Genomic DNA, 18,192 nt, shown 5'->3' on the forward strand with positions numbered 1-18,192 from the left:
TGCCTGTAATTCTAGCACTTTGGGAGGCCTAGGTGGGCAGATTGCCTGAGCTCAGGAGTTCTTGAAGCAACATGGGCAAGAAACCTTGTCTCAAAGAAAATACAAAAAATCAGTCCGGTGTGGCGGCGTGCACCTGTAGTCCCAGCTACTTGGGAAGCTGAGGGAGGAGAATCGCTTGAGCCTGGGAGGTGGAGGTTGCAGTGAGCCGAGATCATGCCACTGCACTCCATCTTGAGCAACAGTGAGACCCTGTCTCAAAAACAAACAACAACAAAAAACAGTAAGATCTTTATATTATCTAATATTCAGTCAGTGCTCAAATTCTTCTGATTGTTTTACAGATACTTTCAGTAATAATTCATACAAGGTCAGCACACCTTATATATATATGTAAAAAAACAAGTTGTTCATCTAGATCACCTTCCTTTTGGGTAATCTGTTTTTCTGTCTCTTTTAAATATTTTGAATAAAATGTGTTTAGGAGGTTGTTTAATCTGCCTTGGGATACATTAGGCATCCTGATTCTAAGTATTTCAAGTCTTCGCGTAATTCCAGAAAAGTGTCAGTCCTTGTGTTTTTGAGTATTGAATTTCTCCCATTTTGTCTTGTTAAATGTATGTTAGACTTTCTCATTATCTTTTTTGGTTTTTAAACTTTTTTATATGTTTCATCTCCTTTTTTCTGAGAAACCAACTTCTGTATAATATCTTCAGCTAGGTCTTTTGTTCATTAATTCCTCTGCTAGCTGTGTTTATGCTGTTCATCCTTTCCATTGAGTTATTTCAGTTATGATATTTTTATTTCAAGAAGTTCTACTTGAGTCTCCCCCCCCTTTTCTATCATGGATCTTTTTGATATTTTTAATTTTTTTTTTTTTTGAATGCTCTCTTGAATGTTCTTTTTACTTCTTTTTTGCCCCTTAAGCCAGAGGTTTGCAAATTATGGTTTGCAAGTCTGGCTTGCTGCTGCATATGTAAATAACATTTTATTGGGACATGGCAGTGCTTATTTATTTTAAGTGTTATTGTGGCTGCTTTGGTGTCTGTGGAGTTAAGTAGTTGAAACAGAGACTGTGTAACTTAAAAAACCTAAAGTGTTTATTATGTGACTCTTTATGAACAAGTTTGCCAGCTCTCCTGTTTTAGATATATAAAACATAATTATTTCATTGTATGTAATGATTCTGCTTTTTTAGTCTTTTTAGATTTTTTTTTAATTGGTTTCTGTTTATAATGGCTTATTATACTGTTTACTGTGTGTTTGTGGCTTTTGGTTGTGCCCTATATTTGTTAGGTTACCCAGGCTAAGGGTGGTTACCTGGTTGGGTGGGTGAGTTAGTGCCGGAGTGATTAGTAGTTGAGTTTGCTTCTGCCTGCTGCCTAGGAGCATTGTAGACCAAGGGCTACTTTAAATTCAGATTCTCACCTTGGTGGTTTTTTTTTTTTTTTTGAGACGGAGTTTCGCTCTTGTGTTACCCAGGCTGGCGTGCAATGGCGCGATCTCGGCTCACCGCAACCTCCGCCTCCTGGGTTCAGGCAGTTCTCCTGCCTCAGCCTCCTGAGTAGCTGGGATTACAGGCACGCGCCACCATGCCCAGCTAATGTTTTGTATTTTTAGTAGAGATGGGTTTTCACCATGTTCACCAGAATGGTCTCAAGCTCTTGTTTTTTTTTTTTTTATTTCCTTAACCATGCAAGAGTACATTTATGTTCCAAAGTCACATGTGGTGGCTTCAGAGTCTCAGCAAAGTCTCTCTTTTTTTTTTTTTTTTTTTAATTTGTTTACAGCTTGACCCAGAGCTGCTTTTCTTTGCTGTTTACCTCTGTTGGATGTTCTTCTAATTCACCTTTTTTCTTAGGATGTAGACTTTTCCATGGTCTAACTTTATGGCTAATAGATTCCTTGTCTTGCATTGACTCAAGGGTTTGCCTGCAGTCCTCATGGCCTGCTCTTAAGTTTGGGAATAGAATTTCATGTGGATTCTCTAAAGCAGAGCTTCTGAAATTTAGTGCTTTGTTGGAGGTCCGAGACACCATCCTCAGATTCAGTGATTTACTAGAACTCATTACAGCAAAAAGATATGACACTAAATCAGCAAAGGGTAAAGATAGATACATGGGGCAAAGAATTGGGGAAACCAGCATAACCTTCTAGAATCTTTTCCCAGCAGAGTCACACAGGGCATGCTAGTTCCCTCCAGTAATGAATTGCAATAACCCATGAAATGTTTGTCAACCAGGGAATCTCGTTAGAGACTCAGAGCCCAGAGTTTTTATTGAGGACTTGCCAAGTAGGTAGCCTCTACCCAGCAGATAACAAAATTCCAAACTTACAGAACGAAATCAAGTATTATATATGAAACATATTGTTTGTATAAATAGGTTAGGTCCAGTGAGCCACAAGTACCAGTTTAGAGAACCTCTCAAAATGTTAAGTTCCTGTATGCCAGCTGAAGGTCAACCTTGTAAGCAGGCCTTTTTTTAAGCATAAGCAGTTAGGCCTGCTAGGTTAACTTTTTTCCTGCAGAAATATACAATTGGACCACCTGGGGATTTTGTCATAATGAAGAGTCCTGGAAGGGCTTAAGATTTTGCATTTATGACATGCTCGCAGGTTGTACCCATGTTGATTGTCCACAGCCACACTTTGGTAGCCAGGTCGTTATTCTTAGGGCCAGAAGCCCTTCTTTTCATTAGTGTTTTTATCCTAAATGGCCAAAGTCATTTATTCTGAATTGGTGGGAAAATTCTTTGTTGTGGTTAAATTCTTTGTGTTGACAAACTAATTATTGCTGGGGCGATATGATTTACTTTTTGTTAAACTTTTTCCAACTTAATATCTAGATTTATACTTCACTACATATTTTGTGTCTTAGAATGGAAAAAGTAACAGTTTCAATAATATTGTTGTAGAAAAAAGTGCAAGATTTTCCCACTGGTAGTATTAATTGTATAGGTCCACAGTCTCTTCTCCACAACTTTGAAAACTTAAAAACTCTGAGAAGGAAAGATTTTTTCATATATAACCTGACCTAATAAAAGCTGACCTGACGGCCCGGTGTGGTGGCTTATGCCTGTAATCCCAGCACTTTGGGAGGCCGAGGTGGATGGATCACCTGAGGTCAGGAGTTCGAGACTAGCTTGGCTAACATAGTGAAACCCTGTCTCTACTAAAAATACAAAAATATTAGCTGGGCATGGTGGCAGGCACCTCTAATCCCAGTTACTCAGGAGGCTGAGGCAGGAGAATCGCTTAAACCCAGGAGGTAGAGCTTGCAGTGAGCCAAGATGGAGTCACTGCGCTCCAGCCTGGGCCACAGAACAAGACTCTGTCTCAAAAAAAAGAGAAACAAAACAACAACAACAAAAAACCTGACCTAAACTCATTTTACATAACAAAGCCTTACTGGAATTTGTCTTCTTAATATTTATCACAGTGTGTCTAGTCATGTTTTTCTTAAAAGAAATTATAGTTTATGAATAGGCAATGAAATATGGAGAACAAATATCACAAAAGCACTATCAGTGCATAAATAAAATATAAAAATATCAGCAATTAGTTCTTGCAAGATACACCTAAATAAATGTGTTATACTGATTTTATGTATAATGGTTTAAAGTTTTTAAAGGCTAATTCCAAAGAGCATTTGCAAATTTATTTTTAAATTCTGATCGTTAGTCTATGCAGTTATTTATGAGTGTCCAACCAAAGTGTAGGGAAGAATAACAAATAGTAAACTTGGAATTAGAGGGCCTGTTTACACTTACACTACATGAATTAATTGTGCATTGTGGTATTTTTTGCCAGGTTAGGGTCATCATTGACCCAGGTTCATAGAAAGGCTTAATTTAACATGTGTTTCTTTTCATGCTTAGGACTTGAGATAAGCCAATATATTTTTGTTCTGATAATTGTTGGTGAGCTTTTTCGATTTATATGAATGATTATGCTTAACCATAAAAGCAGGAATAGGATACTAAATATGGTAATATGTATAAAACACTGATTCAGAACTTAGTAGTGTATAAAAACAGGATACTATTATGACGTAGTCTATGTAAGAGGTTATTAAGATACATGAACTAAAGCAGGGGTTCCGAAACCCCTGACTGTGCACTGGTACCAGTCCCTGGCCTCTTAGAAACTGGGCTACACAGTAGGAGGTGAGCAGCAGGCAAGAGAGCATTACCACCTGAGCTCCACCTTCTGTCAGATCAGTGGCAGCATTAAATTCTCATAGGAGCTTGAACCCTATTGTGAACTGTGCATGTGAGGGATCTAGGTTATGCCTTCCTCATGAGAATCTAATAATGCCTGATGATCTGAGGTGGAACAGTTTCCTCCAAAACCATTCCCACCACTTGACCCTGTCTGTTGCAAAATTGTCTTCCATAGAACTGGTCCCTGGTGCCAGAAAGATTGAGAACTGCTGTTTTAAAGTGTCTCAGTGATACCTGATGGCTACCTGGATTTGAATAGATTCCATCGAGTCCAGAATTTCCAATAGTAATATTATTTGAAGGTGGAAATTCTTGAAAGCTTTTATTAGGATGAATTAATTTGATTACAGGACATGCCAAATTTGAGGTGGACACACCACAAAACATGTAGACTGAAGTGTATTGCTTTTAATCATAGATACATTTTAGAATTGAACTTTCGAGGCGTTGTTGACTTAAAGGGTAAAATTGAATTTGTTAGACTCGATGGAGACAGTGAAAAGAGAAACCTGAGGAAAAGGATATAGAACTTTAGGTAATTTTTATTGTCTTTGTTGTTGTTTACATTTAAAACATTTTTTTTTTCCTGGCAACCTTCATTTAACTCAAAACTTTCGGTAATGTTAAAGGATACGGAACAGGAGGAGGGAATACAAATCTTTAAACCAAGACATAAGGAGCAGTGAGGAATAGACATGAAAAGGACCGAAACAGTGTAGTTGTAGAAACCATGGGAAAGAAGGTGGATTTGGTTAGCATGGGTGAGTATTGTAATGGAAAAGTCAAAAAGTTTGAAAAACTGAGAGAAAAACTTTGAATTGGGCAAATGGTAAGCTTGAGGAGGACAGTTTAATTGGAATGATGGCCTTAGCCACCAGGTTGATGAAGTTTAGGAGATGATGAGGTAAGAATAAACTTGTAGCATCTCAGATTTGGCAAGTAATGTTTCAAAGATGGGTAATAACGGGCAAAGCATTTAATTTTTTTTTTTAATTTTTAGATACAAGGTCTTGCTCTGTCACCCAGACTAAAGTTCAGTGGCACCATTATGGCTCACTGTACCTTCAACCTCCTGGGCTCAAGTAATTCTCCCATCTTAGCCTCCTGTATAGCTGGGATGGCAGATGTGCGCCACCATACCCAGCTGTGTTGTTGTTGTTGATTTGTTTTGTTTTCTTTTGTTTTCCCTAATTTTTGTAGGGACAGGAGTCTTACAATGCTCTTATTGCTGGTCTTAAACTCCCCGCCTCAAGAAATCCTCCCATCCTGGCCTCCCAAAGTTTTGGGATTGTATGCACGAGCCTCTGCACCTGGCCAGCATTTTTTTTTTAAAGACAGAGCTGTGAAAGAAACTGAAGATTTATGAAGAATCGTGCACAATAAGACAAGATGTGGAATCAATACAGATGGAAAGATTAGAAAATAATATAGTAACAATGTATTTTTCAGTTTGCTAACCCATCTAGTGTCCTACTGCCAAGATGTATTTGTACTTTTGCTCTCCTTATTAGTTCCTAAGAAGGTAAGCCCATTTAACTACCTTCATAGAAGCCACCTGTCTGACAAATGATCTGAACTATAGACATGTTTCATAGAGAAAAGCAGAAGCATGAAAGTAACTGTACATGCAAATATACAACTGACTTCTAAATAATTCTAATAGACTGGATATATATCAGAATTAATTGTCTTGGCCTTTAGGCACAGCTGTTTCATTCTTTCACAGGGTTCATTTACATAGTGAATTGTTTCAAAGACAAACTGATTTTTTTCTCTTATAATAGAGGATTCCTAATTAGAGGACTGTGAAAGCCTAATGATTTTATAAATATCTTTGTAAAATACAATAGACTAAGACATAGAAATTGTAGCAGAACATGTAGTAATTGTAATCTTTAAGTAATAATTGCTTTTAGTTATTTTTACTGTCTTAGACAAAGTTGTTCAAGTTGCAGACCATTTTTCATAATGATTTTCTGCAGAAAAATAACATTAAATGTTATGAAAAACATTTCTTTGAACGATAGCCATTTCTGTAGGCTGGTGAAGACCTTTTGAATTCTTTGTATATACTTGCGTATACTTTTGTGTTTGTGTACAAAGTAAAAGTGCTTTGTGAATTTGGTTCAGTTGTCTACCACAAATTATTTTTTAACAGGTGTTATGATCCCAAGTACTCAATTCTAATTTTACTGTGAAGAAGAGAGAGAGATGAAGTCTAAGAAAGCACTTGATATGCTTTTTCCATTGGGGAGGTCTTACTCATTTTCTGCCTCAAACATCTGTGCCAGAAAATCTTTATAAATTCACGAATTACCTACCATGTAATAATAGACAAGGATGAAATGATTAGAAGATTAGTTAAGGTGAATGGTTAGGCTTTAGCTTTTGCTAGTGAAACCTGGCAACAGGATTTTTAGCACTGAGTGAATATAGTACCTGAGAAGGTGGAATAGAAAAGGATCAGAATGTGGTTTTCTGAAGGTAGACAGCGGGCTTAAATTTTTGTCTTTTTCTTTTTGTTTTCCTATGCATTGCCATCTAAAAAATTTTGTGTTTGACAAATTTGGGTAAATGCCATTGCATTGTTAATTTTTAAACAGGTTTGTTCTTCCCTTAGAAAGTGAGATTTCTTTTCAAAGCAGTAAGAAAGAAGTTTGGTTAGGGTGTTTGGAAAATTATGCTATTTCATATCTTCTTGTTCCTCAGAGTCTGGGAAGTAGATACATTTCTTTTTTTATTCCCTCTTTTATGTATGTCCATATTATAGCTACCATTATTATAAGTAATCATAAGATAGTAAATCCCTTGTCAATTCTTCTATTTTAGAATTCACAGGTATGGCTTAGAGACTTCTGTTATAATTGCCAGATTGTTAAAAGTCAAGTTAAAGAAGCAGTCTTGTTTACTGTAAAAGGACAATAAATATAGTCTTTAATATCTGGCAAAATAACACATTTTTTTTTATTCTTGCTTTTTGCTATTTATTGAATAGAGAGAGACATGAATTTATTATATATGTTTTGCTCAGTGTGTCTGACAGATTGACACCTCTGAAACCAGCACCCCGATCAAGAAACAGAGCTTGGTGTGTTTTAAATACATATTATTTTTAACATTTTGGTTTTAATTGACATGAATAATTACATATTTATAGGATACACTGTGATATTTTGATATGTGTCTACATTGTGTAAAACAAAATCAGGGTATTTAGCATATCCATTAATGGATTAATCAGTTTTCTTTCACTTACAGAAGATTACCTGAAATTGGGTAATTTATAAGAAAAGGAATTTAGTTCTTACCATTATGGAGGCTGAGAAGTCCAAGATTGAGGGGCTGCCATCTGATGACACCTTCTTGCTGTCATTGAAGAGTCTCAGGGTGGTACAGGTTGTCACATGTCAAGGAGGGCTGAATGTGCTAATGTGCTAGCTCAGGTCTCTTTTCTTCTTATAAAGCTACCAGTTCCTCTCTTGTGATAACTCATTCCTGAGGGCAAAGCTTCATGATCCAATCACCTCTTCAAGGCCCCACCTCTCAATACAGCCACATTGGGGATGAAATTTCAACATCAGCTTTGGAGGGGACATTCAGACCATAGCAATCACCTCATATGTTTATAATTTGTTTGTCGTGAGAACATTCAAAATCCTTTCTCCTAGTTATTTGGAAATACAATACAATACTGTTAGTCATAGTCACCCTACTGCACAAGAGAACACCAGAACTTATTCCTCCTAACTTTAACTTTCTCTGTTCCCCCCTAGCCTCTACTATTCTACTCTCTACTTCTATGAGATCAGTTTCTTTAGATTCCACTTCTTTAAATTTATGAGATTGTGTGGTGTCTTTCTGTGCCTGGTTTATTTCACTTAAGATCATGTCCTCCAGGTTCATCCATGTTGCGGCAAATGAAGATTTTATTTTTTTAATGGCTGAATAGTATTTTATTGTGCATATATACCACACTTAAAAAATTCATTTATCCATTGAAGGACACTTAGGTTGCTTCTATATCTTGGCTATTACGAATAGTGCTGCAATAAATATGGTATCTCTTTGTCTTACTGATTCTCTCTGATAGGCTGATTTCATTTCCTTTGGCTTTATATATCTAGTAGTGGAATTGCTGGATTATCCATATGATAATTCTATTTTTAGTTTTTTGAGGCACCTCTATATTATTTTCTTTAATGGCTGTACTTAATAATTTATATTCTCAGCAACAGTATATGAATTCCTTTTCCACATTTGTTACTTTTTGTGTTTTTCTTTTGACATAGGGTCACCCAGGCTAGAGTACAGTGGTATGTTCATGGCTCCCTGCATTTTTTTGTCTTTGATAATCGCCTAATTGAGGTGATATGAAACCAGAACCCAGACCAAGAAACTGAATTTGGTTTATTTTGAAGTTTTGTGTATTTATTTCTGAATAGTAAATTCATTTATTCAACAAATACTTTTTGAATGTGGTTACTGCCTGCCAACCATTGTTTAGATATTTGGATGATGTCACAGTGGTGAACTAAAGCAGAATTATGGCATAGGGAGATAAACATCAACTAATTATACAATTAAGTGTGTAATTATAAACCAGTATGAACACCGAAGGTACATTGTCCTATGCAAGGCAGTATAACTAGGTAGTCTGTATTGTGTTATATATTGAGGAATGAAAGGTACACTTTGGAGTCATGCTGCTTAAGTTCAGATCTCATTGCCACATCTGGTATTAGTGTGACTTTCAGGCAAGTCAACTATGTCTCTAGGCCTCATTTATTAACATGGGGTCAATAATAATAGTACCTACCTTATACGATTGTTACGGAGATTAAAATAGGTTATTCATACAAAAATATTAGCACAATATTATAGGTTTTCTGTATAGTATTAGTAATTATTAATTTTGTGTCAGTGGTGGTGTTTTATATTGTAACATTTGAAGATGATCAGAATATTTCATACAGTAGGTTCTGGTCTTAGATTTCAGATGAAATAATCCAAAGAGATAAAAGAATCTAGTTGCATGACACCTGGCAGTCTTTATAGCATGTTTCACATTTTAGTGAGCATGAGAATCACTGGGGTACTTCTATAAATGCAAATTACTGTGGGCAGCTTTCTAGGGACATTTGACTCTGGAATTGGTATTTTTATGATAATCTATATATATATTTAAGAACACAGGCTTGAAAATGGATAGCCTGTAAATGTGGTTTAAAATAATTTTGTAATTAAACATAATTTTTTACAATTATTTTTTAATTTTAGAAACAGGGACTTGCTCTGTCACCCAAACTTGAGGTGGAGTACAGTGGCATGATCATAGCTCACTGCAGCCTTGAACTCCCAGGCTCTAGGGCCCCCAGTATCAGCCTCTGGAGTAGCCAAGCCTGACTAATATAAGTGTTTTTGATACAATACCAAATAGCCAGTTATTATTTCTTATTATTTTAACATTTAACATATTATGTTATATGCTATTTAACATTTAACATATAACATTATAAATATTAGCATTATTTAATATATAACATTGTAAGGTTTGTTGTTACTTACTTTTGGTGCATAAGCTTACTACAGCTGGTAGAAAATTTCCCCCAAATCTGTACTTGCTCTAGGATTCCCTGTTAGTGAGTAGAATCATACATCAATTTACCCAGTCCAGAAATCTGGAATTCATCTTTGATTCTGTCCTCTATCTTTCCTCCATCTCTAAGCCATTACTAAGTTTCCTGGTTAGAAAATTTTTTTAACCTGTACTTAAACTTGCCTTTCTCCTCTTCTACAGTTCATTCTCCAAAGTTGTATTTCTGAAACACAAAGAACTGATCATGCCATTCACTTGCATAACTGCCTTCCTTAATAATTAGAACTGATCATGCCATTCACTTGCATAACTGCCTTCCTTAATAATTAGAACTGATCATGCCATTCACTTGCATAAATGCCTTCCTTAATAATTAGAACTGAACATGCCATTCACTTGCATAAATGCCTTCCTTAATAATTAACTGTTGCCCAAAGATATAAGATGTTAACTTATATTTTTCTAAGTTAAGTTAACATATCTTAGAAAGCTGTTGGAATCTAGCTCTGTTTTCATTTGTTCTCTATCCTGTTTTCTGGGTATATAGAATTTCTTGCTATTTCTTGAGTTCATTGAGAAAAGTACCATATTTTTTCACATTTCCATGTTAATGTGCATATTACTTTTCACATTTTATCTGTCTACAGGATGTATTGCTTATCGTCAAGAATAAATTCCAGTGTTAACTATCTCCAAATAACATTTGTGCCACTTACTGTCTTGCTCAGTATTTCTTTTAACCACTGATTATTGACAACCTACCACGTGCCTGGCATTGTGCCAGAGGTGCATCGGTAAACGGACAGACAGGTTTCCTGTTCTCACTTGTCTTATACTAGTGAAATCTCTGTCAAGCACTCTCTTTTTATTTTGTTCGCATGGTATTTGCCACCTACCTGTCTTTATATTACTGTTAGATTTGTATCCCTCTTTTTTCCCATTTAATTTTGAGCTCCAGGAATGAGATCATATATTTATTAATGTTGCTTTCCTAGCAGTTATTTAGCACAGTATATGGCAGATGAAGAGCATTGAAATTTATGACTGAATAAAACACAGAAATTGAAATACTCTTGTAGATATACAGAGCTGTTCCTAGGACAGATCATAATTGTCCTTTATGGTATAGATTTATTTTGAAAAATTATGTAAGTAATAAAATTATTAAATAAAATCTAGGGGAAAACCTGTGTTCCACAGTATTGATATTGTCAGTAAATGAAAAAGAACCTTGGGAGGACCATTGTTTGAAGTTTAGTTTTAAATATTTAAATATTTTAAGCTGTAAACTTATATAAACTTGTATTCTAAGTATATGAATTAAAATAGTAATTATAGCTTCTAATTATTAAAATACAGCTTTTAAGAGATGTACTGTTCAAATCAATTACTACTACATCTAGCTCACTTTCTTTTAGTGTTGTATACCTAGATTGATCCTTGTTTATATTTGACAGTTACAATATATAATAACATGCTGATAAACCAATTAAAGACATGGCTTTTGTTAATAGAATTTTAAGATCATCACAGGAGTGGCCTGTTAGATGTCACTTTTTAAATTTATCCAAAGATACAGAATGATAAACTGTCAACGAGAACTTTTTTTTTTTGTCATTGGTTATAACATTTGCTGCTTGAAATCATTCAGAGTGAGCAATTCTTTGGAATTATAGAAAGGAAGATGTTTTTGTGTACACAGAAAGAGGAAAGTATAAAATGAAGTAAGTTTATAATCCAGAATTGAAGGGAGAGGAAAATAGATCTCAATACCTGGGTCATGGAGTAAAAGTTATTTATTTAAAACATATATGTATTTGTTTTTCAACCGTTATTTTCAGGGGGTACATGTGCAGATTTGTTACATGGTTAAGTTGCATGTTGCTGAGGTTCAGTGTACAGATGTTTTCATTACCCAGGTAGTGTGCATAGTACCTGATAGGTTGTTTTTCTGTGCTTACTCCCCTTCTAGTCCCCATAGTCTCTTGTTACCATCTTCAGGGAAGTCAATTTTAATATGTTACAAGTCAGCAGAAATTGCCATAACGCTTCCTGCCATCATTATTATAAGAGTAGGACACTGGTACAAGAAGCCAACAACACAGTTTCTTTTTAATTTTTATATACATATATATATATTTATTTATTTATTTTACCTCAACAACACACTTTTAGTCTCTGGGAGGAGATAATGGAGCAGATGTAGTCCTGGGAAAAACAGACACTGCCGTTGAAGTTTATACTTAAGGTGATCATATTATTTATAGTTATTGTTTATAATACAACCTGGAATACTTTGGGAAGTGAGAATAGATGGTATTAACAATTACAGTGGTACACTAGCTGTTAACTGGAACCCTGACAAATCAGATATATGTAATATATATGCTATAATGTTAGTATGAAGAAAGTATCATAACAGTATAGAGAAGGGGTCTTGTAGGTTAGGAAAAACTTTTACATCTAGTCTGAGCTAGACTTCTGAAGAGTGACAAGGTTGTTCCCCAAGTTGGGTTGAGAAACAAAGGGCATTCCAGGTTAAAGGGACCTAGTACCGTCTTGCTGTTTGTATTGCTCTGTCTCTGTCCATATCATTGCCTCTCACGAAGTGCTTCGTAGTTCGCTGTTTTTCTGAAACAGCTATGAAACATCCAGTTGATCGATTGTACTTCAGGTTTACCTACCCAGACACTGGTTCTCACAGCAGTTTTTGCTCATGAACCTCTTTTCTAATAATGTGTGACTCCCTGTATTCTCAGGTCTACCTTTATGATCTTGAGGGTAGTGGATAGCCCTGTGCCCTCATTTCTCTTACAAATGCAGAAGAGTTGTTGATTTTTCAGTTTGATCAGATTTTTACTTGTTGTTAGAATGATGTGGTGACTTCCAGGCTCCTCTTGTGTGGAACCAGAAATGAAGTCCATGTTCAGTTTTTAGTATGATAAACTTAACATTTTAGAAGCATTATAAGCCAGTTAAATTGATTGACTTGCCATTGTAATTGATTGACAGGTTTTTCTGTCAATCATTTAGCCATTGTATTTATATTTAAAATATACCAAGGATCAAAAGATTATTACATGCTTCAGTTGCTTGAGAGAAAACATTGTTATTTTGAGTGTGTTAAGGGAAGATAATACTTGTTCTCTGCATTCCAGATGATTACACCAGAACAAATAAACAATTACACGGGGACAGATTTTGGCATCAGTGTAAGAAAAAATGTTCTATATCTCTATCCAAAGATGGAATACGTTCTCTTGGCAAATTTTGACTTCCTCTGCATTAGTGTTATTTTGCAATAAACTAGAGGCCCTCAGGAGATGCTATCCTTGGGATAGAGCCTTTCTCTACTAAATTATGTAACTTTTTGAAATTAATAATTGTTAAAATTTCAGGAAATGTTAGATTGTTTCAAGCAATGCTTTTCTCATCTTTTGGACCTGTGGATAAGGGTGAGAAGATGTACTCCCAGTGTCTTTGCTGGTGGAGACCATTTTACTTCTAGCTTTTGCAAAGTAATGCTAACTACAGTAATCTTCACATGCATTTAGTTATATCTGCTTACATTAATCATGGATTATATTAAAGACATAATTACATATCAGATTTGTGTAATTGTTTAATTATGTTATACTGTTGAAGCCCTGTATGTATCCAACTTTTCTAGTTGGATAGGTTGCTTATGTGGCATTTGTTTACGTGTATTCAAAAGTACATCATACAATACATTGTTCAGGTCTGCTTCTACTTCAGTTTCTCTTTGAAATTTTGAGGAAGGTAGAAAATATGATAAAAGTTAGATTTGTACAGTTAATCTTGCAGTGGCTTGGAGATTGGATTAGAATAAAGAAAGGTAATATAAGCACAGGGAATTAATTCATTGTGCAGCTTTTGCCATAATTTAGGTATGAGTTAGAAGAGCAATTGAAATGTGGTTATGGTTGATAGAATTTAAAAAAAGGAAGAGATGTCAGAAACTTTAGAGAGGCGTATATAGCACTTTGCTGGCCAGTTGAAGGTGGGAGATCAGGGAGAGGAAAATGTCAAAGATAACTTTAAAGGAGAAGTTTTCCCTTAAGGGGGAAAATAATTTAAAGGACCGGTAATTACTCAGAATTTGCCTAACTGACTTTTCTTTTCAGTGCCTCTTTAAGGCTATGATCAACGAACTTGGTCACTCATTAACTGTAATAATTGTTGTTTCTGAACAGTTACAGATGATAAATGGAAATATATTTAGACGTTTGCTTCAAGATTCTAATCAGCCTCCAGCCCTTCAAGAAAACATTAAGTGATTTTAATTAGAAGGAGCTCGTGTGTGTAAGAAACCTTGTATGAAGCCTAGGAAGAGATAATGAGGGGAACTAAAGCTCCCTTAGGTTCATGGAACCTCATATGCCATTATATGTGTATCACCCTCCTTTCATATACTCCTTTTATAGTTGTTTCTTTTTCCTCTTCCTCTGTCCTCTTGCTGCTTTGTTTGACAGGACTTTTGGAAGGGATAATTAGCAATAGTTACTGGAATTCGTACATGACCAGACATAGAATTGTTTTTTTAGTAAATATTGGTTGGACCCTCTTCCTCCTGAGTACTGTTAGCAAAACCTGATCTTAAAAATAATTACTTACAAATTTATTCTTTAGTATAGAAAAATAATTCTTGAAAGCCTACTGTGTGGTAGAGACCGCTAGGCATTTGAAGATAAGGGTGGTAAGCAAGATGTCCTTGTCCTCCTAAAGCTTAAAACCCTTCATAGAGTCTCAGTTCATGTTATATAATTGTTCACCTGTTTTTTTTTTTTTTTTTTACTGTCCTGTTTTAGAGTGAAAATATTAGAAATTACAGAGCTACACAGCTAATGCTCTAGAGTATGTGACATCTCATCCAAACTACTGAGAGTTTAGGTAAGAGTGTTGGGAAATTAAAGGCTAGGTAAGTGGTGGGATAGTGGATAAGAATTGAGGGATCCTTGAAGTGACTGTAAGATGTCGGGGAATGTATTCTGAGAATATACTTACGACAGCATAGTGGGCTGTTGAGTTATTACCACATTTGGCTTTATTAAATTTGTACTGATTCCTTTAATTTATTTACTATGCTTGCATGACTGAAACAGTTTCTTTAGGGATTTGTTTGAGGTTTCATTAATAACATCTAAGACAGTTTTAGATAGAATTATGTATCAAAAAGTATGTTATATGTTATATAAGCAAAACAAATTCTACCTGCCTATTAAATGATTTCAGGTCATTCACACTCAACTAAGCAAAAGAGGGTCATAATTTCTAGTATTTGTATAGCATTTCATGGTTTGAATATTTCTATGTGAAATATCTAATGTAATCATCAATATAGCTCGGGAAGGGCATTATTGTTTCTACTTTAAAAACAAATCTTGGGGCCGGGCGCGGTGGCTCAAGCCTGTAATCCCAGCACTTTGGGAGGCCGAGGCGGGTGGATCACGAGGTCGAGAGATCGAGACCAACCTGGTCAACATGGTGAAACCCCGTCTCTACTAAAATACAAAAAATTAGCTGGGCATGGTGGCGCGTGCCTGTAATCCCAGCTACTCGGGAGGCTGAGGCAGGAGAATTGCCTGAACCCAGGAGGCGGAGGTTGCGGTGAGCCGAGATCGCGCCATTGCACTCCAGCCTGGGTAACAAGAGCGAAACTCCGTCTCAAAAAAAAAAAAAAAAAAAACAAATCTTGGATCATGAAAGTAATATACTACTAAAACCCTCATATAATAAAAATTAATTTAAGCAGACTAATGTGTTAAATACTTGCTTGGACTAACTGTATCTTTCACATGATTGCTCCATGAAAATTGGTTATGCTAAATGAATAATTTTTAATTATAGTTATTATTTATTGAGTAGCTGTTATGGGCTAGCCACTGTGCTAAGGAAATTATATCTCATATTTTGAAAAAGCTTTTTCAGAGTAGGTAAGTGTTTCCCCTTTACGTATGAGAAAATGGATGCTCAGCCAGGCGTGGTGGCTCATGCCTGTAATCCAAGCACTTTGGAGCCCAAGGTGGGCGGATCACCTGAGGTCAGGAGTTCAAGACCAGCCTGACCAACATGGTGAAACCCTGTCTTAAATAAATAAATAAAAAGAGAAAATGGATGCTCATGAAGTTAAGTGATTTAGCCAAGGCTACATGGTTTGGTTATTAATAAGCTGGACTTGAATTCTGTTTTTTTTTGTTATTCTAAAGATTTTTTAAAATTTCCATTACTCCCAAGTAGCATCTGCATGCCAGCAGTTTTTGGTCATTAATTTACTATATGGACTTGGACTCAAATTTATTTAAAAATCAATATTGTGTTGTGTATTTATTGACAGGTAAAGATAATATAGTTTTATTGCAGCAAGTTATAAAGCAATATGTATTGAAGCCATTTTAAAATTAATGTTTACACACATATAAACATATACATATGTGTGTGTGAACGTGCACATACCCAGAATTGAGCCAATAAATAAATAAATGCATGGATAAATGAACAATTAATGAATAAATATGGTTTATATCTTAGTTTTCTCTTGGTGGTCTGCGTATTATGTAGCATATAATATATGTGTCTGTGGGTGTGTTTATGTAAAGAGCTTTATGATAATGGTAATCTTTTGTTGAGCTGTAATACAAAATAAAATGTACATATTTTAAGTATGCATTTAAGTATCATTTGGTAATTATTTACTCACTACTTCCAAACAAGATATAGCATATTTTTATCCCCTTCTCTAAGCCCCTCTGCCTGTTTCCAATTGAATACTTTGTCTCCCAGCAATCACTATCTAATTTCTATCATCATAGATTACTTCTGCTTATATTTGCATTGCATACAAATAGAATGTTACAATATGTACTCTTGTATCTGGCTTCTTTTTCTTAACATTTTGAAATTCATCTATGTTGTATGTATAAGTAGTTTGTTTTTTTCTTATTATTGTTTTATTTTTGTTTTAAGAGACTGAGTCTTGCTCTGGCACCCAGGCTGGAGTGCAGCGGCACATTCATAGCTCACAGCAGTTTCAAATTCCTAGGCTCAAGGGATCCTCCTGCCTCAGCCTCCCTAGTTGCTAGGATTACAGGCATGAGCCACTGCACACAGCTCTGTTTATTAATTTGATTAATATTCCAATATGTAAATATACTACCATTTGTTTATCCATCTATTAATGGACATTTGGGTTATTTCCAATTTGGAGCTGTTATGAATAAGGCTGCTATAATAAATATTCTTGTACAAGTATATTTATGGACATATGTTTCTAAGAGTGAAATTATGGAATCATGATATGGACAGATGTATGTTGCTAGCAGTTCTTTAAAGTGGTTGTAACATTTCTTACTTCTCCAATAGTGTATAAGAATTCCATTTGTTCCATTGCCCCTCCAACATTTGATGTTGCCAGTCTTCTTGATTTTAGCTATTATAGGTGTGTAATGGTAATTCTGTGCTTTTAATTTTCCTGTTAGGCACTTTTTCTCATATTTTTTGGCCCCTTATCCTTTCATATCTAATTAAATCTTTTACCTGTTTTTATGTGGGTTATTATATTGTGGATTTGTAGATGATATTTATATATTAGTTACTGAAGTCTTGTCTGATGTTTCTGCTGTGAATGTTTTTTCCCCATTTTGTGGATTGTCTTTTCATTTTCTTAATAGTCTGATGAGCAGAGGATTAGATAATCATGTCAGATAATTAACTTTATACTAATGAAAATTGCTTTCTATTGTTCAGTATACTTAGAAAAATATTTAACATTGATATGTAAAAATGCTTCTTCAGGGTAGAAGTGTTAATAATTTTTAAAACTTTTCTTTGACTTAATTTTTCAAAACGTCTACAAAATAATGTAACATCAGAAGTCTCTAAAAAAACAAACTTCAACATGAATACATGTAACTTATGGTGACATTAATATATAAATACTTCAGTGAATACTATGTACGTGCCACGCAATAGATGATAAGCACATATAAAACACGTTACACTTAAATTTATTATATTTATTTTAAACTTTTTCCATTTTTACTTATAAAAGCAATGTAGAGAGATTAATTATTTTAATATAGTCACAGCCATGAAGTCTTCTTTTTTTTTTTTCAGTTCTTTTCATTTTGTACACGTTTCTTATACTCATTTAGAGAACTTGGAAAATACAGTCCAAGGCATGAAAATAAATCAGTAATTTTTACCACCTAAAATTAACTTCTCTGAAAATATTTTTGGTGTATATACTTTCCTAATTTCAAGAATCCTTGAATTGCCATGTGTTACCTACTTGGGGGAAATTATTAACCCTGTCTCTTTTCAGCTATACTCAAAGTTTTATATAATCCTCATTTCCAA

General features: G+C 34.9%; 1 protein-coding gene across 7 annotated transcripts in view; it reads left to right on the top strand.

The window, feature by feature from the left end:
• The window catches only part of RICTOR (RPTOR independent companion of MTOR complex 2), a 133,529-nt gene that overhangs the window by 24,328 nt on the left and 91,009 nt on the right, over window positions 1-18,192 (top strand). For 2 of the 7 annotated variants that reach the window (XM_035291643.3, XM_078365551.1), the window contains exon 3: window positions 14,646-14,727. The exons of the other annotated variants lie outside the window; for them this stretch is intronic. The gene's annotated coding sequence lies outside the window, so the exon portion shown is untranslated. The remainder of the gene's footprint in view (window positions 1-14,645; window positions 14,728-18,192) is intronic. 7 annotated transcript variants of the gene reach the window in all.

This window comes from Callithrix jacchus, chromosome 2 (assembly GCF_049354715.1).
Source record: "Callithrix jacchus isolate 240 chromosome 2, calJac240_pri, whole genome shotgun sequence".
Taxonomy (NCBI): Eukaryota; Metazoa; Chordata; class Mammalia; order Primates; family Cebidae; genus Callithrix; species Callithrix jacchus.